Below are 24,363 nucleotides of genomic sequence, written 5' to 3'. Positions count from 1 at the left end.
TGTTGTCTCTGGCCTCGCTGCTGGAACAGAGCAATGACCCACCTTCTAAGGTTCACCGTGTTTTGCCCAACAGCCTCTGTGGTTGGCGGACCTCTGGCTCTTACCGGTCGGTCTCACAAGGTTCTGGAGGCAAAGTAAAAGCTCCGTCTGCGTCAGCCCCGGTCACAGTTCAGCAAAAGCTTCTGGACAGGTGGACTTGACATCTGGCTGCACAAAGCATTTTCATGTCAAATGCACTTGAGGAGTCTTCAAAGCTGTCCTTCAAAGTCCTGAAGTCAGGATAACACCATGGAATACAATAAGCGCCTGATTAAGTGTACCAAAGGTGCAAGTGAATTGCTAATATAAACATTGGCCCTGGGGACAAGGCGCTGTTACACACCCAGGCTCACAGTCACCCACTCCCTTTTTCACCTGGGCTCCTCCACGCACAGCCTTGAGTGGTTTCTGTCTCCTGCGTGAGGCTTAATATGTTGCAAGGGTGAGGAGGTCCCAGGTGCTGCACTTGACTGGCATTTCCTTTGCTTGTTAAAGTAATTGCAACATTGGCTGATGACAAAGCCAGCAGTGCAGAAAGACAAAGCATTTCAAATAAAGAATTACATAGTATTGTCTACCCCCTTCTTTAAAAAATGAGACTAAGATCCTTAAATAACCTGCCCCCCCAACACTATGTGCAATATAGAAGTTCAAAAGTGCTTCTTGCGTTTACAGATAAACCGTCTATTCTTGAGTCTTTTTTTTTTTTCTATTCACTATGATAAATGAAGGAAGACATTTTGCAGTCTTATGAATTGGGGCATTCCTTGGCAGTTTTCTTACCTTACAAAACCTGCTTCAGAAGGACAGTGTCCCTGGCTCTGAACCACCGATTTAAAAAAGAATGCTTATCCATTTAGTATAGATCTACAAAGTGTTTTAAATATTCTGTACCCTATGGGTTAGTGGTATTGCTGGTATTCATGAAACACACCATAGAGGAGGAAAACCCCTCCGGTTTCTTAGTAGAGACTTATGTAACAACTGACAGCAACAACAACAACAACAAAACCAGAATTTTATTAACACGTATACCTCATGTATGCATGGGAGAAACCCAGGAAAAAATGATTAACTCCCCAAAATGGCTTAAAATTCAAGGTTAAATCTTTTTTTTTTTTTTTTTTCAGTGTTAAATATCTCACTAGGGAAAGGGGATGTAGGCCTTTTAGGGGGAAGGCAAATAACTTTTAGGGAAGACAAACTGGCCAGTAGCCAGTTAGTTGGAAGGCATGATAATTTGTGAAAAAGTTTTCTGGGTATGCTTTAACTTGTAGTCTCCTCTCCTATGAGTCAGTCTTCCATGGTTGATGAAATTCCCTGGGAGATTTATGATAACTGAGTTCCTTTTAGGAGATCTGTCTTTAGGCAGATAAGGTGGGTTGAGAGAAACTCTCTCTGCTTTTGCTGTTTTTCAAGTGCGTACAGCTCAAAATAATCAATATGTCATATTCTGCTACCCTTCAATAGTTAACTCAAAGCTTCTCATCCATGGCTGAGCCATAAGACCATGGCTGAGCCATTAGGGCAGGGAGTGAAATTTATTACTTCTCAGGTACCATCATTTTATCTAATTGAAGGTTTAGCTAGATGTACAGTTTATTCTTATACCACCTTTCTATTTTAAGCTATGAAACACCTATATGATGATATACTTAAATTTTCTTTTAAATCATTTTACTTTTAGTCTTAATGTAATTAAAGAAGTTGATATCAACGTGGTAGATGGAAAGCCAGTATCATTCTCTATGTAGGTAAGATAAATATAAATTCAACAAAAATCTCCACCTTAGGCCGGTCAGAGTAGTCTTTTCTTTGGAGGAAGTAGTTGTTTTAAAAAGGTTCCTTCCTACATTCATATTGCCTATAGAACAGTGGCTTTCACACGTTGTTTTTTTTTTTTTATCATGACCCAATGTGTACACACACACACACATACACACACATACACAGAGAAAAATGAACATTTTTATTAAAAGTGTTTAACAACACTGAGCACTGACTACTGAGATAAAACACTGCCTCCATGATCTAACCAGTATCTTCAAGGCCCCCTGCCAGGTCTTACCCCTATAGTTGCTGGGTAGAGTGCTCCAGAGAGTGGAGAAACAAGGTTGGGCATGGGGAGGTGACTTAGACACCTTAGACACTTTTCATTTGTCCAGGGGCAACAGTTTTTAGAGCCATATTAATATGTATTAGTTGAATATCAATTAATTACATTAACTGAAACAGCTTCAAGAAAAAAAAAAAAAACACTTAGTTCTTCCTACTCTGGCCCCTTAAAAAAAATTCTAGTAACATTTCAGAATTTGAAAGAATAGTGTCCTTTGGACTTTCTTTTCCCCCTCCCTATCACCTTTGTGGAGCAGAAAGTTCATATTTCCAATTATACTGCAGAACAAGTCTAGAATCTAGGTAACTATCCTGTGCATCGCTCTGCATTCCTAAATCAACTCTTGGTCCATATATGGAAGAATATACAAAGAAGATAGAAAAAGAAGATATAAAATATCTCCTGGTCCTCACTTTCTAGGACTAGCTTCTCAACGGACCATTCAATCAATAATCCTTGAATGCTCATACCATCACAATGAAACCACCACCCTCCTCTGTGCCCCCTCCCTCACTGCCCCTAGTGTGGCCCTTAGCTCGTTGAGGGCAAAGGCCAAGGCTTTAATCCCCTACAACGCAGAGGATACATTTAATAAAATTTCAATAAATATACTTATAGATGAATGTGATAGAAGCAGCTCCAGAGGATATTTACCAGAAAAGAAACCAAGGGCCAGACATAAGAGGTGACTTGAATGAAAGAGACCAACTCCAAATGTCCTGCTTCTTACTGAAATAATTGTTAAACTTCTTCATTTTTGAAGCAGAAAGCAGAAGTCTGGAGAGGCCCCAAATCAGAGAAAGGTCAAAGTTTAACATGCACCTCTGCTTCAAAGTGTATTAGCTGAGAGTGTAGCCAATTATGAAACAGACATAGAAGCAATGAGCATATTTTGTAGAGAACAAGTAGCTTCATTAGTACATCTAGGAGACCATGATAAAACCCTGGTAGTGTACCAAAAAACCTTTATATTGGTATCTTAAGTACCAATAATAATTGTTTTCAGGAAGCAGAGAAAGTTTTGGAAATTTTGATTGTAGTGTAACTGGGACCTGGATATAGAACATTTATAGGGGAATGGGTAGAAGAGATGACTATACATGTGTAGGCCTTTTAAAGCCATGAAGAGTGTTTGTAACTAACATTGTCAAATAGTGAATAAAGATAGATCTTCAGGCTGATTGTGTTTTCTCTGGCAAGAGTTGATGGCATTGCTGTTCCTCATATACACTTATAGCTGTTTCATGGATTGCTCATGTGATATTTGTGATTTTAACCCAGTTACAATTATTGTTAATTTATATGAGAACATAATTAATTCCCCTATAGCTATTAGTAGTTAATGGGTATAGTATAATTCCCCTATAGCTATAACATAATTCCCTTATAGCTATTAGTAGTTAATGGATATAGTATAAACATGTATCTAATTTTTATATTAATTTGTATGTGTAAAGGAGTATAATGAAACTCATTGTTGCCACAACATGAAAGATATTTGGTAAGTGTGGTAGTTAAGACATAGATAATTTTCCTCAGACTGTGTATAAACTTAGTGATTAAACATCATGGAAACACAGATGCCCAGTGTGTTTGCAAGTGTAACTTTCCAAAGCATGCCAATTTCATATATTCAACTTATATTTTTATTGTTATTTATTAATTTACTTTAAGTAGGTTCCACATCCAACATAGGGCTTGAACTCACAACCCCAAGATCAAGAGTCACATGGTCCACCAACTGAGCCAGCCAGGTGCTCCTTATATTTTTTATTAATAAAAAAATCTTTCATTGGATTTTGGCTTAAGGAGATAAGCACTGGGAAAAAATGACTTGGATTTAAATTCTGGTCTGCCTGTTCCTAAAAGTGCAGCCTTGGACAAGTGACCAACCCCTCAGAGCCTCATTCCTTTGTCTAGAAAATGGTGAAGATGGTAATATTACCATCTTAAGAGATTAAAAGCTCTTAGGACAGTCTCTGCCACATCTTAAACTCTCATTAAATGTTTGCTATATTTTTATAATCATTATTAATATCATTCCTAAGAGATATTATTTGCAGTAAGCCAAACACAGAGTAAAACCCTCTTTCCATTTACCTCCATTCCAAACACTAAGCAGTAATAACAAATTGGCAAACGCTTCCTCACTTTTATCTGGCTTACACGAGTTTTCTATATTAAACACATATATTATACATATATATAATGTGTGTTTTTTAATGTAAAATTTCATGTATGAATGTGACATATAGATACATATATATATGCAAACTTGCTTTTTTTAACCTTAATATATAATGATCATATCTTCAGTTCAAAATACAGAAATCAAAATCACTATTTTCATAAGAACTTACTGCTCTATGGTAGGAGTATATTATATCCAATAAAAATATCCCTACTGATAACTTCTCAAGTTGTTTCCTATTTTCACCCCACCATAAAACAATTTGCAATAAACTTACTTGTACTGGTACTTGCAAAGATTGTCTTTTAGGTTAGTATTTTCATTTTAGCAGAAAGATTTCCAGCAGTGGGAATGCTATTACTAGGTTCATGCATATTTAAAACACATACAGTAAGATTATTGTACAGAAAGTTATTTCATTTCACAAATGCCCCTGGTAAGTGTGAGTACTCATTTCCCTATAATTTCGTCAGCACTGATTATTCCCGGCCTTGTAAATTACTACACCTCTAATGGGTGAAGAGTGGATTTACCTGACTGCTAGAGAGGTTGAGCCTCTTTGCATTTGCTTAGTGCCCATGTGCATTTCCCACTGCAGCAAATATTCTATTCCTACCCTTGCCTCTTTAATTTCTTACGGTATTGTTTTTCTGTTATCAATTTTTAGGAACTGAATATATATGATAATTTTAAGCCTTTGCTTATCATTTATATTGCTAATATTTGTCTTTGGTTCTTTGCCATATAGTCTGTATAACCTATTTTATAACCGATTTCAGAAAGGATAATACTAACCTAAGTCATTGCTTTTCCTAGTTCATTAAAATATTCTTTATACATGGTTAAGATACCTTATGTACTATTTAGGTAGAGTTGTTTTCTCCTCTAGAGTAGGACTGGATTATCTCCCCACCCACCCTCTACATCTCCACAACCCACCCCTTTCCTGTCCAGCACACAAAGCCTAAATGTGCAGAATAATGCCTGGATCTTCCTAAGTATTCAATACAAATTTATTCAGTCAGTGAACTTTAAAGTTTCAGTACATGGTTTGTAAAAATAAAGTAACCCTGTCACAGCAAATGATTGGAATTGTTTTATACCAAATTTGGAAGCTACCTGGAATGGTTTGAATTAAAACAGGCTATCAAATTCACCAGGAGTAGGGTTAGAGATATGTACATCTCTGAAGGCACCCCAAATATTATAAGCATTTACTCTCCCTGGTAGCTGCAAGCATTGATTTTTTAATGATGGTTATGGATTCTCTCAACTATCCCAAGAAAAGCTAGTAATAATAATATTCAGCTCTATTTCCTTATTTATTTTCATTGATAACATTTTTCTTTTCACAAAGACCTGAGTCATATGTAATAAAATAGTGAAATATAAATTGAAATAAAAACCAGGGTCAATAAAAAAGAGAAAACAAATATGATAACCAGCAGTGTCAACAAGTATCTCTTATCGGAGCTTTAATTTTAATCTTGAGCTTCCTGGCAGCTCGAGCATGTAGAGAAACATGATTAGTTGTATAATTCTCATCAGAAAAGAGAAAAATGCCAGGTTCTCAGAGAAAGTGAAGCCCTTCTTAGCTCCAAAGATTGATAGCTGTTTTATAAATGTCACTTGCATGTTAGGGCTGTGAATTTGCCAATTTCGAGTATTTAAAATGCTTGGAAGGGGGTGCCTGGCTGCCCAGTTGGTGGAGCATATAACTCTTGATCATGGGGTTCTGGGTTCAAGCCCCATGTTGTGTGTAGAGATAAGTTAAAAATAAAATCTTGGGGTATCTGCACAGTTCAGTTGGTTAAGTATCCAACTCTTGATCTCCGCTCAGGGCTTGGTCTCAGAGTCTTGAGTTTAAGCCCTGTGTTGGGCTCCCTGCTGGGCCCGAAGCCTTTAAAAACAAACAAAAAACAAATAAATAAGTAAAATCTGAAAAATAAATTAAAATAAAATCCGTGTGAGAATTAATGATAGTAAATTTAAGAATATGGTTTGAAATATTAATGAATTTAATTTCCTATATGAGATTATTTAGACAAATTTTATGTGCTTAAAATTAATAGAGCATTAATCAGAGATCAAGTAAAAGTACTCTTATTTTATTCAAATACTTCTAGATTTAAAAATTGACCACGAAGTTCTGAAAATTGGACTTGAATCTTGAGAAAAAAATTGTAACTTTAATAAATTCAATGTTAATTTGAAACCCAAGAATCTATAAATTTATTGTTCCAAGCTATCCAAAAAGCTCCCTTGGACATTAAAAAAAAAAAAAAAACAACTCACACCTTTTAAGATCACTAAATGAATCAGCTCAAAACCAGATATCTAAGAAATTGTGTCAATGCCAAAGATTTTAATTTTTAGATTTTAGTTTTAGTTCTTCTTTCTACAATATCAGGAGCAGTTACTTACTGAGGCTACTTTGTTTTGTGGTAACACCAAATCCTTTGACTAAGCATATTAGCCAAATAGGGCTCAGGGGAGCAAATAGCCAGGTAACCTAAGAGTGAATTCGAAGTTTAAAGGTATGGTGTAAGGAAGAGGTGAGCAATGTGAAACCCTGCATTTGTTTTAAATTGCTCAGGGTTGGGGCCCCTGGGTGGCTCAATCAGTGAAGTCAGTGACGCATCCGACTCTTGATTTCAGCTCAGGTTATGATCTCGGTTGTGAGATCAAGCCCCTGGTCAGGCTCCTCATTCAGTGGGGTGTCTGCTTAAGATTCTCTCTCCTTCCCCTTGCTGCTTGCACACATGCTCGCTCTCCTTCTCTCTCAAATAAATAAATAAATAAATAAATCTAAAAAAAAATTGCTCAAGATTGTTTTCTAGTTTGTCAAGCTGCTACTCTGCCTGACTACCCAGATTCTTTTGGAGTTATGAAAATGCAGGTTTCTTAAGAACATTAATAATGGACTTCCTGCAGCTTGGCTAATAGCCATTCCAGAGTAAGGCAGGCCAGGTAGGATAAGCACTGCACGCTTTGGAACCTGGAGAGAAGTGCTTCCATCTTGGCTCTCACGTTGGTTACTTAACTGCTCTGGGTTTCCTCATCTATATGTAAAGTCTTCATAATCATTCCTACTATACAGGTTATTAACAAGATTATATGAGGTAATCTCCATGGCTGGCACTTAATAATTAATTCAGATTTCGTTCCTTTCTGGTTCACAGTATTTTTATTATCTTCCACAAAAATTAATTCTTTATTTTGCTATTCTTCTAGTTCTAAAATATAGTAAGCAATCTAAATGAGTAAAAAGTGTTTTCCATGAGCAAATAGTAGCTTGTAGGGTCATCAGTGGCCTTTTCAGGTGTCAGCATCTGTATGTATTTAATTTTTTTAAGAAGATTTACTTATTCTAGGGAGCAAAAAAGAGAGGGAGAAAGAGAAGTGAGGGGAGAGGGGCAGAGGAAGAGGGAGAGAGAGAATCTCAAGTAGCCTCCCTGCTGAGCACAGAGCCCCATGTTGCTGGGCTGGATCTCCCGATCCTGAGATCATGACCTGAGCCAAAATCAAGAGTTGGGTACTTAACTGCTTACCTGCTTAACCGACAGAGCCACCCAGGTGCCCCTTATTTCAATTTTTAAAGCAATCTGCTATGAAACTTATAGAGAGCAATTTAATTAAAATTTAATAGGGAACAAAACACCTCTACTTGTGTCCAAAAGACCCTGACCTCTGAATTTCTAACTTCTCTACCTAAAAGACACAGTGAGGAGTTCGACAAAAATAAAAGGCATGAGAGAGATAGAAAGGAATCTTTGGTAGATACCGAACAATGTGGGAGAAAATAGGGGAAAGGGCAACAAGAGTGCCAGAGCTGAAACCCTGCAGGGAATACACTGTTTGGCTTCCCTCCGAAAGGGCCTATCAGTGGAGTGTGATGTGCTCACTCAGTGTAGGAGACACATGGGATTGGGACTTGATCCCAGTCAAGGACTGATAGGCCATGATAAACATCTTTGTCCTCCTTACCTCCTCTTCACTTTTTCAAAATTTGGGATCAAAGTGAAGGACTGGGACATTTCTTTTTTTTCTTTTTTTTTTTTTTTAAGAGAGAGCAGGGGAAAGGGAGAGAGAGAATTTTTTTTTTAAAGATTTTATTTATTTATTTGATAGACAGAGATCACAAGCAGGCAGAGAGGGAGGAGGAAGCAGGCTTCCTGCTAAACAGAGAGCCCGATGCGGGGCTCGATCCCAGGACCCTGGGATCATGACCGGAGCTGAAGGAAGAGGCTTTAACCCACCGAGCCACCCAGGCGCCCCAGGACTGGGACATTTCTTATCACTCCATCCCCAAGAAGCAGGTTGGCCAAGTTCAATTGTACACAGATGGGCCACATTATCTAGAGGGTAGTAACTTAGCAGGAGTTTCTATGCATCACCCAACTCTAAGTCACCATTTGTCCAGAAGACTCTTGCTACTCAAAGAGAGGTCCTCAACCAGTAGCAATAGCATCACCTGGGAGCTTGATAGAAATGAAGAATCTCAGCCTACCCAAGATCCCCAGGTCATCTGACGCACAGCAAATTTGAGAAGTGCTCATCCAGACTCCAATGCAACTGGCTTTCCCCCAGTGCTGTAAGGTTGAGGTCCTCTCCTTTGGGCTCTCGAATACATCTCCTCTTTTGAGGTCAGAGAGGTGAGAAAAAGCAGACAGAGAGAAGCGTCTCCTAGAGAGACAGCCCACTCCACCTATTTCTCGTTGACCTTTTATTCTTTGGATTCTCTTCCTTTCCTGTAAATTATGAGATCAAAATAGTTCAAACTTGAAATGGTAAATTATTCTTGACAGAAGGCCCAGCTATTTCTCTCTGGCTATGGCATTTCTTTCTAAGAAGTGTAACAGAAAGGATGGGACAAGGGGTTCGCTCCTATACCAGAGAGTCTCTAAACCACTTCTCCCCCTCTCCCTTCTCATCCTTCTCCTTCCTACCATCTACTCCCCACCTCTCCTCTACCAGCTGGGCAAAATAAGCCAGGGAACAAATTCTCTGGGAATGACTCCACCAGCCCTGGGAAGATCCAAGTGACAGACCCAAGCAGCACTCAGACTCACTGTCTGTATCTTTATCAAGTTGGCAAGTTCTGGGTCTACCTTTCTTAGCCTTGGCTATGGCCTTAGAGAAAAGGGGAAAGAGAGGAGTAACCAATTAGGCCTATATTACTTATAAACCTCTGGCCTAGACAAAATGAGTCCTCCATCTGTCCCAGAGTCCTCCATCTGTCCCAGGGGTACACTGCTATCTGGGGAGGCTTATCTAGTACCAAAGGACATGCCTTTGCTGGCAATGACTGTGTGCATGTATTACCAGTAAATACTGGGGCATCTGGGTGGCTCAGGGGGTTAAGTTCCCAACTCCTGGTTTCGGCTCAGGTCATGGTCTCCCAGTAATGGTCTCCAGCTCCATGGGATAGAATCCCACTTGGGGCTCCAGGCTCCGCTCTCAGTGCAGAGTCTGCTTTAGGTTCTTTCTCCCTCCCCCTCTTTTCTTCCCCACTCATGCTTTCTCTCAAATAAACAAATAAAACCTTAAAAAATAGTTGATACTTATTTAGCACTCACTTGTATTATATATAAGCATTTTACATATATTTACCCACAGTAACCCTATAAGGTATGTACTATAGTTTCCATTTTATGGATGTGAAATCAGGTTCTCAGAGGTTAAGCCATTTGCAAGGTCACTCAGAAAATAGTAGAGCTGGGATTCAAATCCAAGCAACACGAGCCAGACACACCTTGCTCTTAACCTGCCTCTGACACACACCTCTTAGAAACCCTGGAGGGAGGGCTGCCTGGTTTGGGTGTTCTTACTGCCCCAGCCAGTTACTGTTCTAATCGCATTACCATTCCCTACAGAGCTCCTTTGTCAAAGTCCCCCAACAGATTTTAAACCACAAAGATATGTATGACTGCAATTGTTTGTTTAGTATTCCAACCAGATTTGCAAAAGGGAAAAGGAAGGGTATCACCAGCACAAAAAAACCTTCCACAGCACTAGTAGTTTAAAAAAAAAAAAATAAAGGCCACATCCGATAATCAGGATAATCCAATGAAAGTGAGACAAAGAGTTACTCTTCCTGAAGCAAATTTTCTAAGGGTAAGATTTTCAGAACAGAACCAATTAAATTTGTTTCCTGTTCTCAACCACGGTTCCTTGCTTTGGGTAAAGCAAGCTGCTTAAAAAGGGCTTTCACAGATGTTTACTCCTCGATCTTTACGATACCCCAAAGAGGTTGAGTGCTTAAAATAATACACAAACTAAATGGCAGAGTTTAGACCATGGCCTGGGCTCCTGAGGTAGACACCAGAACCTTCACCCTACTGTCCTGGGATCATGACCCGAGCCGAAGGCAGAGGCTTTAACCCACTGAGCCACCCAGGCGCCCCAAAAACAAAAATTAAAAAAAAAAAAAAAAAAGGCAACCCAGAAGGTATAAATAAGAGTTCAATGCAATCATTGAAGAGATGTCACAGGGCGGTAGGTAATTAAATGTTCGATGAAGTCTGTCAATAAGCACTACAGGAGTTCAAAGCAAGGACCAATTTTCCAGGCTTGGGTTGTAAAGGAAAACAGTCCTGGAGATAGGGTTTGAGTTAGGTCTTAAAGGATGCCAAAAATGTGAGTAGTTCTAGGGGAGGAGAAGGACATTCTAGACAGAGAGGGCAGTGTGACCATAATTATGGAGGCAAGAAAATGCTGGAGGTGCACCTCTGAGGTGAGGACCGGAAACACAGAGCCTGACAGTACTCGACATGGTTTCACTGCCAACTCCTCCCACCTCAGGGCTGCTTCTGTGGAGAACTCTTGGTAGAGTGCCCGGAACTAACCAATTCACCTGTTCTCTGCCTGCCAGGGAGCCCTTGGTAACACATCTGTGGACAGGAAGGGCAACTTCTTCCAACAAATCTCCCTCCCACACCCCAGTGACTGCTGTTGTCTTTTTCATGGATTTCTTCAGAAGTACAAATCAATCCAGATGTATAATCCAAGGGCTTCAGGAGGAGAGTGGCATTCCACTCTCAAATGCCAATCTCTCATCTTTGCAGTTTTCTTACTTATTTACTCCTAGGTTAGCTGGTCTCCAACTTCATGGAAAACACCAGTTTGTTTGCTATTCACTCAGTCATTCCTACTCAGTCCTTCTGCAAGTCATTACAACTACTTCAAACATTCTCCACACTCCACAAACCATCTACCTGATTTGCCCCCATCACTGACTTTATAAACGAAATCTATCAAATCCCTGTGGTTCTATTCGCCACATCCCTCTTTGCCCTTCCTTCAAACCCCACAGAATGTGTCTGAAGGCTTCATCTTCTCAGTCTCTCTCACAGTAGACATCTTGCCCCAGAGCCCCTCCCCCCAGCCTCTCCTGACTCTCTCTTCTTCCCTTCGGCATTGGAACTTGCTAACATCTCTCTTATCTTAGAAACACACGCAGGAAATGACCCCAAACACTCCCCCGAACACACACCCTCTTTCGCCTCTTGCCTTACTTATCTTTCTCTCCCTTTCACAGCCAAGCTTATTGGAAAAATGCTAAATCCCCTTTCATGTCCACTTGTCAGTTCTCATTGACACTGACATTATTCACTGGAACTTCTCATTCTACTTTAACCAGATTCTCTCTCCAAGCCTCAGCTCTCTGTGCTCAGTCTTACTGAAGGGGCCCATGGGCAGGTGAGACTGAGACTCATGCCTGGAATATTCTTCCTTCTACTACACTTTTACTCTTGATGTTGGTTTCAGAAACTATTCCAGCCTCAGAAAAGCCTTTTCAGACACCCTCTACCCTCTACCTCCTATCCCAAATTACTGGCTAAGATGCCCTATGTGTTGCCATAGCATCTTATGCTTGGTCTTTATTCACATTCATCACATTGTATGGAAATTTCTTATTTACCTGTGGGCTTCCCTTGCTAGACCATAAACTAGTTGAAGTCAAGGTCTCTACCTATATCACAATTTCTCATATAGTGAATACATGCTCTTTTGAATTAAATTTACAGAGAAACTTGAATTATGAGTAACAACATATAGAATTTGGGTTTTCATCTCTTCACATTAAAGAATAATTGAGAGTTGTCCTCCAAAGGTGTGACTTGATCAAAGGGATAATTTATTGAATCTCTTTTTCATTTCCCTGTTCTCTTTTGGTCTATAAACCTAAAAACCACATTTTGGGGGGCCCTATGAAACCAGTACTCTACTGTGTGCAAAACTGAGCTGACTCTCAAAGTCTTTCCCATTTTGGGGGGCTCCTGGGTGGCTCATTCGTTTAAGTAACTCCCTTTGGCCCAGGTCACGATCCCAGAGCGTTGGGATTGAGCCCCACATCAGGGTCCTTGCTCGGTGGGAGACTGCCTCTCCCTCCCTCTGCCTCCTGCTCCCCCTGCTTGTACTCTCTCCCTCCCTCTCTCTGTCAAATAAAATTTAAAAAAAAAAAAAAGTCTTTCCCATTTTTCAAGATAGTGAGTAGAGGCTGATAAGCTGGATGGAGAAGAAGCAATGTGGGACATTTGATTTTGGGACATGTGTGGGACAATCAGGTGGAAATGTCTAGTGGGCAGGTTAATAACAGGGGTTATGCTCAGGGAGGGTCTGAGCTAGGGACATATACTTTGGACCCAGCAAAACATACATAGCAGTTGAAACATGAGAGAGTCTGTGCTCACCAAAAGAGCAAGAAGACTGGAGGGCAGCCCGTGTGTGTCCCAAAGGACACAGACATTTGAAGGATGGCAAGAGAAAGGAGACCATGCTCAGAAAAAAAGAAAGAACCCTAGGAAGGACACATGCTAACCAAGGTCCGCACCTTGACCTTTGGCCCCTTTGAACAAAATCTCTCAGTCTGTTCTCTCTTCCTGTCCTCCAGTCTCTGAGTTAAAGAATTCTGACTTCGCATGCTTGGTATTCCTGGACAGGCACACAATCTAGTTTTAATCAGTTTCTCACCAATGGACAGAAATAGTTTATCTTTGGCTAATTCTTAACTACACTTACCCCAACACCTATCTTAAACCCTCACTCTCCCAAGGACAATAATCATTCTCTACTCTCACTCTTCTTTTCAGTAATAGTTTTGTTGAGATATAACCACTGAAGGCACTCAAAATGTATAATTCAACTTTTAAAAAGTATACTCAGAAAGCTGTGTGACTATCACCAGAATCAGAGCATTTTCTCACTCCAAAAAGAAATCCCATACCCTTTTGCAATCACCTCACAAACCCTATCCTCCATTCCTCCAGCCCTAAGCAACCGTCAGTCTATTTTCTGTCTCCATAGAATTGCCTGTTCTGGAAATTTTATATAAATGGAATCATGAGGTCTTTTGTAAGTGGATGCTTTCAGTTAGCATGATGTTTTCAAGGTTCATCCATGTTGTAGCATAAATCAAAACATGAGTCCTTTTTAGGAGCACATACACCTGAATAAGATTCCAATGTGTGAATATACTACATTTTCTTTATCCATTCATCAGTCCACAGGTATTTGGGGGTTTCTACCTTTGGCTATTGTGAATAATGCTGCTATAAACATTTGTGTGCAAATTTTTGTGTGGACACATGTTTTATTTCTCCTGGGTATATACTTAAGAGTGGAACTGCTAGGTTATATGGTAACTCTATGTTTAATCATTTGAGCAACTGTCAGACTATTTTCCAAAGTGACTTGCCCATCTTAAATTCCCACCAACAGTGTAGTGCTATGAAGGTCCCAATTTCTCTATATCTTTGCCAAACTTTTTTTTTTCTTAAAGTCATTAAATGGCCATTAAGCCATTTTTTTTCTTAAAGCCATTAAAGCCACATGTGAATTGGTGTCTTATTATGGGTCTGATATCTTTCCTCACTAGAGACACTGAACAAATTTTCATGTTTATTGGCCATTTGTATATCTTCCTCCGAGAAACGTTTATTCAGATCCTTTGCTCATTGTTAATTGGATTTTTTTTTATTATTGAGTTGTGTATTAATCTGCTTGGGATGTCATAACAAAATACCACAGATTGAACCAATAGAATGTGTGGCTTAAACAACATAAATGTCTTTTCTCACAGTTATGGAGCCTGAAAAATACAAGATCAAGTTCTGACAGGTTTTGGGTTCTGGTAAGAGCTCCCTTCCAGCCTTGCAAATGAATACTTTCTAGTCACATGGCCTTTTCTCTGAGGAAAAAGAGAGAGTGAGGGAGTTTTCTTCTGTCTCTTCTTATAAGGATGCTAATCCTATTGGTCCAGGGCCCCACCCCTTATGATCTCATTTAACCTTACTTACATTCCTAAATGTTCCTTCTCCAAATATAGCCACACCAGGCATTAGGCCTTCAATACAGGAATTTTGCAGGGTCAGAAACTTTCAGCTTATAATAAATTATAAGAGTTCTTTATATATTCTAGATACAGCCCTTATCAGATAAGATTTTTTTTTTCTTTTTTTAAGTAGGTTCCATGCCCGTTGCAGACCACAATGTGGGGCTTAAACTCATGACCCTGAGATCAAGACCTGAGCTGAGATCAAGAGTCAGATACTTAACTGACTGAGCCATCCAGGTGCCCCCATCAGATGCCATTTTTAATATTGGGGTTTTTTTTTCACTTTCTTGATGTTCCTTGAAGCCCAAAAGTTCTTAATTTTTATGAAGTCCCATTTATTTTATTTCTTTTGTTGCTTATACTTTTGGTGTCATATTTAAGACATCATTACCTAATTCAAGGTCCTAAAGATTAATCTTTTGTTCTGTGATGTGTTGTTTTACTCTAATATTTTGGTAGTTAGGAGCACCTACTTCAAAGGAAGGAAAGACTGGGTTTGAGCTGTGCCTCCCCCTTTATCAGCTCCTTTACCTAAGGCAAAGCATACTGAACTTTTCTAAGCCTTGTTTCAAACCTCTTCTCTGAAGCAGAGTGAATGAAGGCAAGCGATGTACTTCCTGGGAAAGTTTTCAGGCTCCACCAAGTCCGTATTTGTTAGAGCTCCTAACACAGTGTCTGGTGCATGTAAGCGCTCTGTGTCAGCCGTTAATGACCACCAACTGTAGCTTCTCAGTATTTGCTCACCTGCCTCATAAACGTCTCTGTTTTCCTTTCACTTTCATATCAGAACCAGTCTGTAATCGACTTTCAAGTTATTTATTGCTAAAACTATATAATCACAGTCATACTGTTTAATGTGCATTCTATTATCTAAAACTATGATTAATACTTTCCAAGATCTAACTTTTGGGTGCATTCCTGTGTTTGTGTTATGCAGGATGTCACATTATATTGATCATTTTAGCATTGCCATACAAGCTGTGTTTTTCATGAAATGTAATTATGGCAATTTTATATTGTATTATATAAATCTGAATGTAATACAGCTATTAATTTGGATAATAACAACAGCCTATTTATACAGAATGAAAAAGAAAAAATCCACCAAAACATTTGGTTTCCACATAATTATACAGTACACTTATTTATGGAATAAATGACCAGCTAACAGTATAATCTACACTGAAGACATGATAATTCTTCATGAACTTGGTGGGGAGTTATTCAGAGTTACAACTCCATTTTCTTCTGACAGATCAATAATGTGAACCATAACAAAGTGTGTTTTAAGAGTCCAGCCAGTAATAAATAAAGGAGGTGCCTAGGTGGCTCAGTCAGTTAAGCGTATAACTCTTGTTTTTGGCCCAGGTCATGATGTTAGGGTCCTGGGATCCCCACATTGTACTCTTTATTCAGTGTGGAGTCTACTTGTACCTCTCTTCCCCTCCACCACCAGTCTTATGTGCTCTCTCTCTCTGGAATCAAAAGAAAAAAAAATCTTAAAAATGTCCAGCTGCTCCCGGAGCAGCAGCTGCCGCCGCCGCCGCCGTCGCCACTACCGCTGCCGCTACTGCTGCCGCCGTGTTCGGGTGTAGAATTTGGAATCCCTGCGTCTCGTTAACAATGAAGCAGAGTTCGAACGTGCCTGCTTTCCTCAGCAAGCTGTGGACGCTTGTGGAGGAAACCCACACCAACGAGTTCATCACCTGGAGCCAGAATGGCCAGAGTTTTCTGGTTTTGGATGAACAAAGATTTGCAAAAGAAATTCTTCCCAAATATTTCAAGCACAATAATATGGCAAGCTTTGTGAGGCAACTGAATATGTATGGTTTCCGTAAGGTTGTGCATATTGACTCTGGAATTGTAAAGCAGGAACGAGATGGTCCTGTTGAATTTCAGCATCCTTACTTCAAACAAGGCCAGGATGACTTGTTGGAAAACATTAAAAGGAAGGTTTCTTCTTCAAAACCAGAAGAAAATAAGATTCGTCAGGAAGATTTAACAAAAATTATAAGTAGTGCTCAGAAGGTTCAAATAAAACAAGAAACTATTGAGTCCAGGCTTTCTGAATTAAAAAGTGAGAATGAGTCCCTTTGGAAGGAGGTGTCAGAATTACGAGCAAAACATGCACAACAGCAACAAGTTATTCAAAAGATTGTCCAGTTTATTGTTACGTTGGTTCAGAATAACCAGCTTGTGAGTTTAAAACGTAAAAGGCCTCTACTTCTCAACACTAATGGAGCCCAAAAGAAGAATCTGTTTCAGCATATAGTCAAAGAACCAGCTGATAATCACCATCATAAAGTTCCACACAGTAGGACTGAAGGTTTGAAGGCAAGGGAGCGGATTTCAGATGACATCATTATTTATGATGTAACTGATGATAATGCAGATGAAGAAAATATCCCAGTTATTCCAGAAACTAATGAGGACGTTATAGCTGATCCTTCCAACTATAGCCAATACCCTGATATTGTCATTGTTGAGGATGACAATGAAGATGAGTATGCACCTGTCATTCAGAGTGGAGATCAGAATGAACCAGCCAGAGAATCACTAAGTTCAGGCAGTGATGGCACCAGTCCTCTTATGTCTAGTGCTGTCCAGCTAAATGGCTCATCTAGTCTGACCACAGAAGATCCTGTGACCATGATGGATTCCATTTTAAATGATAACATCAATCTTCTGGGAAAGGTTGAGCTGTTGGATTATCTTGACAGCATTGATTGCAGCTTAGAGGACTTCCAAGCCATGCTGTCAGGAAGACAGTTTAGCATAGATCCAGATCTCCTGGTTGATTCTGAGAATAAAGGATTAGAAACTACCAAGAACAATGTAGTTCAGCCAGTTTCAGAAGAGGGAAGAAAATCTAAACCCAAAACAGATAAGCAGCTTATCCAGTACACTGCCTTTCCACTTCTTGCATTCCTCAATGGGAACCCTGCTTCTACTGTTGAACAGGGGAGTACAGCATCATCAGAAGTTATGTCCTCAGTAGATAAACCCATAGAAGTTGATGAGCTTCTGGATAGCAGCCTAGATCCAGAGCCAACCCAGAGTAAGCTTGTTCGCCTGGAGCCATTGACTGAAGCCGAAGCTAGTGAAGCCACACTGTTTTATTTATGTGAACTTGCTCCTGCACCTCTGGATAGTGATATGCCACTTTTAGATAGCTAAATCCCCAGGAAGTGGACTCTACATGTATATATTCATCAAAATGATGAACTATTTATTTTAAAGTATCATTTGGTACTTTTTTTTGTAAATTGCTTTGTTTTGTTTAATCAGATACTGTGGAATCAAAAGCACCTTTTGCTTTTCTCACTTACACACTCTGGCAAAGCTTTCAGATGTTACTCAGCTACATAGGTACACAAGATTTAATGCACATTGTTGGCATATCTTTAAGTTGGATTCAAATGGCCATTTTTCTCCAGTTGTAGTAACTTGGATTTCTTCTTTTACGTATATGCCCGTTAACCCCAGTTAAACTTTTGTTTGTTTTACTTGTTTGATGCTGTCTGTTTGCATTGAGTGTAAGTCACTAGAACTAATGGTAGAACTCTTAAACTTTTGTCTGTTCCAGTTACTTTTATTAAATATTTTTCACTTGGCTTATTTTTAAACTGGGAACATAAAGTGCCTGTATCTTGTAAAACTTCATTTGTCTCTCTTGTTCAGAGAAGTTCATTCATGTTCAAAGGAAAGGCAAAGTAAACATGAGTGCTTGCTGGCAGAAATGGCTCCAGCTCCATATATATAAAAAGAAGGGGGATGGGATGGCATCAACCCCATCCATCTCACTGGACTAGTTTTAAAGTAAAAGTTTTCTGATTTGTTTGTGTTTTTTTGAACCATACTATTTAGTAAAATAAATATAATGAATGTTGCGTAAAAAAAAAAAAAAAATGTCCAGCTAATAAAGTTCATTTCCAATCTGGTCTGGATCAGTGGTTCTCAAACTTCAGTTGCATTAGAATCAGCTGGATGAGGGGCACCTGTGCCGCTCAGTTGGTTAAGTGTCCAACTGGTGATTTCTGTTCAGGTCAGGATCTCAGGGTCCTGGAATAGAGCCCCAAGTCAGGCTCCCCACTCAACATGGAGTCTGCTTCAGGATTCTGTCCCTCTTCCTTTGCCCCTCCCCTGCTTGTGGTCTCTCTCTCTAAAATGAGTAAATAAATCTTTTTTTTTTTTAATTGAAATTCTGTTAAAACACAAATGCCAGGCCTCCTCCCCAGAGTTTTTGCTTCAATAATCCCAGGTAAGGGTCTGAGAATCTGCATTTCTAACAAGTCCCAGATGTTCCTGATCCCTGCTTATCAGAGCCCAGACTTTGGAAACCACTACCCTAGCACATAGTTGACACACATTAGGAATATCTGGTCTACTACATTTCTAATTTGGCCAGCATCCGTAGAATTTCATTGGTCTTCTTGACACCAACCAATCTATTAGAGCTCCCGAGAGGATCCATGGAACCCCAGACATCTCATAAATTCTTTGGGACTTCTAGATTAAGTTAGGAACATTTTTAAAATTTGAGGAATAGCACATTTTAAATTTCTAGGAAAGCATCAGGCCTTGGAGACTCTGCTGACTCCTGAGTCCAGACCACAGAGTTAGTCTTCAGCCTCACTAATAATGTGCTTGGTCCAGTTGAATTTGTTTTGACTTGTTCTCCATTGCAGAGGATATCCTACAGCTGGCTTTTAGCTTCCTACCCCTGTGAAATTATCCCCTTGTGATATTACAGGTCTGTTATATACATTCCTAAATTTACAGCCATTTTCAGTGGGTTTTATGATGATTATAATTTGCTTCCTGATCCCACTCATATTACATTTTTTTGGCTAACAAGTTTTTATTCCTTTCCTCCTCTTCACTAGGCATTCTGTTTTTTTCTGCCCACAGAGGTTGGTATATAACGAATACTTGGGCAATTTCCTTGGACATGTTTGGAGTTGGAATACAACCACCCCAAGCAAAAATTAGCGGGGCAAGTTTGTCTTATGGACTCCTAATGTGGAAAGGTATAACTCTGGGGCCTTCATTAACCATTATCTGTGTACCATGGAGGTGGCCAATATACAAAGAAAAGCAGACCCAAGAGAACTTGATGATATTATATGAACCTGGATTAAGTCATGCCTGGAAACAGAAATCATTTCTGGGAATAGAAATACCCTTGTCGTTATGGATTATTTGAGCCAATATATTTCTATTTTAAGTAAGCTAGTTTAAGCTGGGTTTCTGTCATTGTTAAGAATTCCTGACTACATAGATCCTGAAATTAATTACCGTAGAGGGGGAAAAAACTCCTGTGTTTCTCCTCTAGTCTTGATACTACACTCTACTCACAGAATACTTCATCTCTGACCCTTCTAGTCATCAAATGTGTGGGGATATTTCCCCACACCAAGCAAGTCTCTGATTCTCCAAACACCAGCTCAGTGTCCTACAATTTAACTCAATTCTGACTCTACACTATGCTACCCTGAGTTAGCATCACATACCACACATTATGAGTTCAGTCCCACAAGACTGCTCCTTACCACCCTTCAGATGCCAAACACAAGTCCAGATTGTCATCTGGGCTTCTGACCTATCAACTGCCTATGAACATGACCCCCCTCCTCGGGTTAATTTATTTACTAGAACGGCTCACAGAACTCAGTGGAACATGTAACTTACTATTAATGATTTACTACAGATGTTAAAAAGAGAGAGAGAAAGAAAAGAAAAGAGAAAAGAAAAGAAAAGAAAGGAAAAGAAACGAAACGAAACGAAACGAAAAGAAAAGAAAAAAGAAAAAGAAAGATCAGGCCCCCAGTGGCATCACTTGCTCCAAGACAGTAAACTAAGACTTAATTGAATGAATGTGACCTTTAACCAGTCAATGTGGAATTTCCTGATCAGCACTAGTGAGGTCATCTGCTCTTCCTCCAAAGGAAGGTGACCTTGCCTGAACTGATCCTTTCCCTTCTTTTACTAAAAACTTCCTTGTCCCACCCTGTTTCTGCCCCCATTTTGTATGGTTCCTAGGAGCAACTTTCCACTTCCCACATGGGACGATGCATGATTTATGAATAATTGAATGGTCAATTAAATCATCAAATTTACACAGTTGAATTTTTGTTTTTTAACATAAAGGATATTTGAAAGGATACCAATAAATATCCCAAAGGAAGAGATGTGTAGGGCACAGTATGGATGAAGGGCATGAAAAAGATTCTTTTCTTGACCAAATTTTAGGCTCCCCTGAACCTACTCTCCCACAAGTCCCATCCCTTGCTGTAGTTCCTTGTAGAATCCAGTTTCAGCAAGAATCCTGTTAAATCATTTTAGTGAAAATTCCCCACCCTTGATATCCCCCACTATTCTGAATCCCCCTAGAACCCCCCAGCCAACATACACACACACACACACACACACACACACATTATCTGGTCACTCTGGCCTGCCTTCAGCAAGAATCCCATTAGGTCAGTTCAGTCAGAATGCCCCAGAATTAATGTCTGCCCTTAGTAATTTCCATCCACCAAGGCTCCTCCCCTCAACTAATTTCTTGGTTATAATTCTCCACTTGTTCTGGTTGTATTTAGAATAGAGCTGAGTTCTGTTCTGAGGAATGTCTCTTCCTCGATTGCAATTAATTTCTTTCTTTCTTTCTTTCTTTTTAATAAAATTTATCTCTACCACTTAACTTCTATTCTCAGCTCAGGACAGAGAACTCTCATGGCCTCTCCAAGCACCCTACCCTCTCAGCACCTCTGTTATCAACAATCCAAAAGTTCTCTGAATCCCATTCTTTTGCATTCTTATGGAGGCTTCATTACAGAGGCATAACTGATTAAATCTTGACGATTAATTCATTGATGATTAATTCAAATTTCAATCCCTTCCTCCTACCCAGAGGTTAGAGGGTGGGGCTGAAAGTTGCAATCCTATAATCACCGGTTGGTTCCCCGGGCAACCAGATCTCATCTTTAGGGAATTTCCAAAAATCATCTCATTAACATAAACTCAGGTGTAGTTGAAAGGGTCTTGTTATGAATAACAAAAGACACTTTCACCCTTATCACTGGAGCTATTTGAAGAGGAAAGACCAAAACAAAAGATGCTCCCTGTTTGCTCTAATCATTGAAGAAACCCTAAAGGTTTTAAGAGGTTGGTGCCAGGAATGGGTAGGGTAGATCAAATATATATTTCTTATTAAAGATCACAATATCATAGCTACTAATCAAAGATCATTTTTCATGAGAAAAGGTTGAATTACGTACGTATAATACAATCAGTTTACATTCACAGTCTTCAAATGAAATACTGACAACCATATTTTGAGCCTTACTTAGTTTCTACTATTACTAAAAATTTTTAAAGAAATCTAAGTTGTGGGGCACCTAGGTGACTCAAGTCATTTTTAAGCATCTGCCTTCAGCTCAGGTCATGATCCTGAGTCCTGAGTCCCGTGATTGAGCCCCACATCCGGCTCCCTGCTTAGTGGAGAGCCTGCTTCTCCTTCTGCCCCTCACCCCACTTTCATGGTCACGTGGGCTCTCTCTCTCTCTCTCTCTCCTCAAATAAATAAAACGTCTTTATTAAAAAAAAAAGAAATTTAATTTTTTGACCATAGTGGCAAAAGTCATGAAGAAGAAGCAAAAGATGTCAAGAGGGTCACCAATTTATTGTTACAACTGTTAGGATAAATATTAGTATGATTTGCCTAATAAACAATTGAAAATTAATAATCCCAAATGGTGTTTGTAATACGGAATTTCTCATAATTTGAAAACACTGTTTATCTCTACAAAGCTACCAAATTTACATACCATTTTTTAACTGACATAAATTCATACTACTCAAAGAAGTGTCATTGGAATATTTATATTTATCTTCCTAATAGCAAGATGCTCAACTTTATTCTGAAGAAATCAGAGTTAAGCTACTTGAAATACTTGCAACAACCAAATGGCAGCTACGGATGGTTCATTGAAAACTGATGATGACATCTTCCTTTGAATTTGGCTTTTCAACTGCTTTCATGAACTACCAATTTTATATTTTGCGTACATAAAGAAAAAATCAAGGCAACTGTTTGTAGAAAATTTAGGCCTTAAACTGTTTTTTTTTTTTAGATTTTATTTATTTATTTGAGAGTGAGAGAGAGCGAGAGAGTGTGAATGGGGAGAAAGTCAGAGGGAGAAGCAGACTCCCCATGGAGCTGGGACCTCGACGACGTGGGACTCAATCCCGGGACACCAGGATCATGACCTGAGCCAAAGGCAGCTGCCCAACCAACTGAGCCACCCAGGCGCCCAGGCCTTAAGCTGTTTTGTTGTATGAATGAATACTTCCCATTTTGATTTACAGGTCCTCTCATGATACCCTGTCCTGACCTGAACTTAGTCTCACAGCCAGCCGCAGACGGAGCAGAGTACTTCTCATCCTCCCCATGTGGTGAGGCTGCCATTACTCTATCACATGCCATCCACCCAGCAGTCCTCTCAATCTGTAGAAAAACTCTGCCCTGGTTCCTGCCTCCATGGAGCTTCTGCTATTCAATTACCTTGATCTAGTGGGTGTAGGGTATGACTGCTAAAACTCAGCAGTGATGGGCTTATAGCTACTTGCTGGAGGAGGAACTGGTTAACTCAATTGAGGAAAGGTTATTTGAACCTTAAAAATTCAATCATATGCCTGCATTAAAGTAATTAAACAAGGAGGCCATTAGACTGAGATGGTCAAATCAAAACTTAAGCCAGCAAATGCCTCAAGATTAAGAAATAAAAAACTAAGGACAACCAATCACAAACAGCCAACTAAGCTTTTCTAAATAAGGCAAATTCTTAAGCTATAGCCAATTAAACTAAAGTTTCCATGTTTTGTTTCTGCCTTTTCTTTATAAAATTCTTTCCTCTGGCTCCCGGCTGGTAGAGTGCTCTTAGCAGCTTCCGATCTGGCCCTGCCCAATTCAAATTAGTTTTTGCTCAACTAAACTCTTAGATATTTAACACACCTCAATTTATCTTTTAACACGTTATCCGGCCTTTTTTTTAATTTTCCAGTAACGAGTTTTTGTTTCTTAAGAACCCAAAAATGTAAGAATAGGAAACAGACCAACACCTTAAACTTCTCAATCATTAATAAGAATTTATACCAGGAAGGGCAAAACTACAAAATATCAAATAAGTTTTGTTCATTCTTTAGCCCTAATATCTATAATTATATCCTGGTCTAGTTCATCAGGAATGGCAGAATATTTTGAAATAAGCTTCCATTAAACTACCTAAGACGTTTCTTTAGCAATTCGGGGTCTCTTCTGGTTCCATACAAATTTTAGGATTGTTTGTTCCAGCTCTGTGAAAAATGCCAGTGGAATTTTGATCGGAATGGCACTGAAAGTATAGATTGCTCTAGGCAGTATAGACATTTTAACAATGTTTATTCTTCTGATCCATGAGCATGGAATGGTCTGCCATCTTTTTGTGTCTTCTTCAATTACTTTCATGAGTGTTCTGTAGTTCCTCGAGTACATATCCTTTACCTCTTTGGTTAGGTTTATTCCCAGGTATCTTACGGTTCTTGGTGCTAAGGTAAATGGAATCGATTCTCTAATTTCCCTTTCTGTATTTTCATTGTTAGTGTATAAGAAAGCAACTGATTTCTGTGCATTGATTT

The 24,363-nt window shown here is 39.3% G+C and overlaps 1 pseudogene across 1 annotated transcript; it reads left to right on the top strand.

Moving 5' to 3' along the window:
- Positions 1–16,250: 16,250 nt before the first annotated feature.
- Positions 16,251–18,576, top strand: LOC111147339 (annotated as a pseudogene). Its single transcript, XR_002640614.1, has one exon. The product of XR_002640614.1 is annotated as a heat shock factor protein 2 pseudogene (transcript).
- Positions 18,577–24,363: the final 5,787 nt, after the last annotated feature.

This window comes from Enhydra lutris, unplaced genomic scaffold, assembly GCF_002288905.1.
Source record: "Enhydra lutris kenyoni isolate GAN:26980312 unplaced genomic scaffold, ASM228890v2 scaffoldscaffold16, whole genome shotgun sequence".
Taxonomy (NCBI): Eukaryota; Metazoa; Chordata; class Mammalia; order Carnivora; family Mustelidae; genus Enhydra; species Enhydra lutris.
This window is presented reverse-complemented; position numbering and strand designations above follow the sequence as displayed.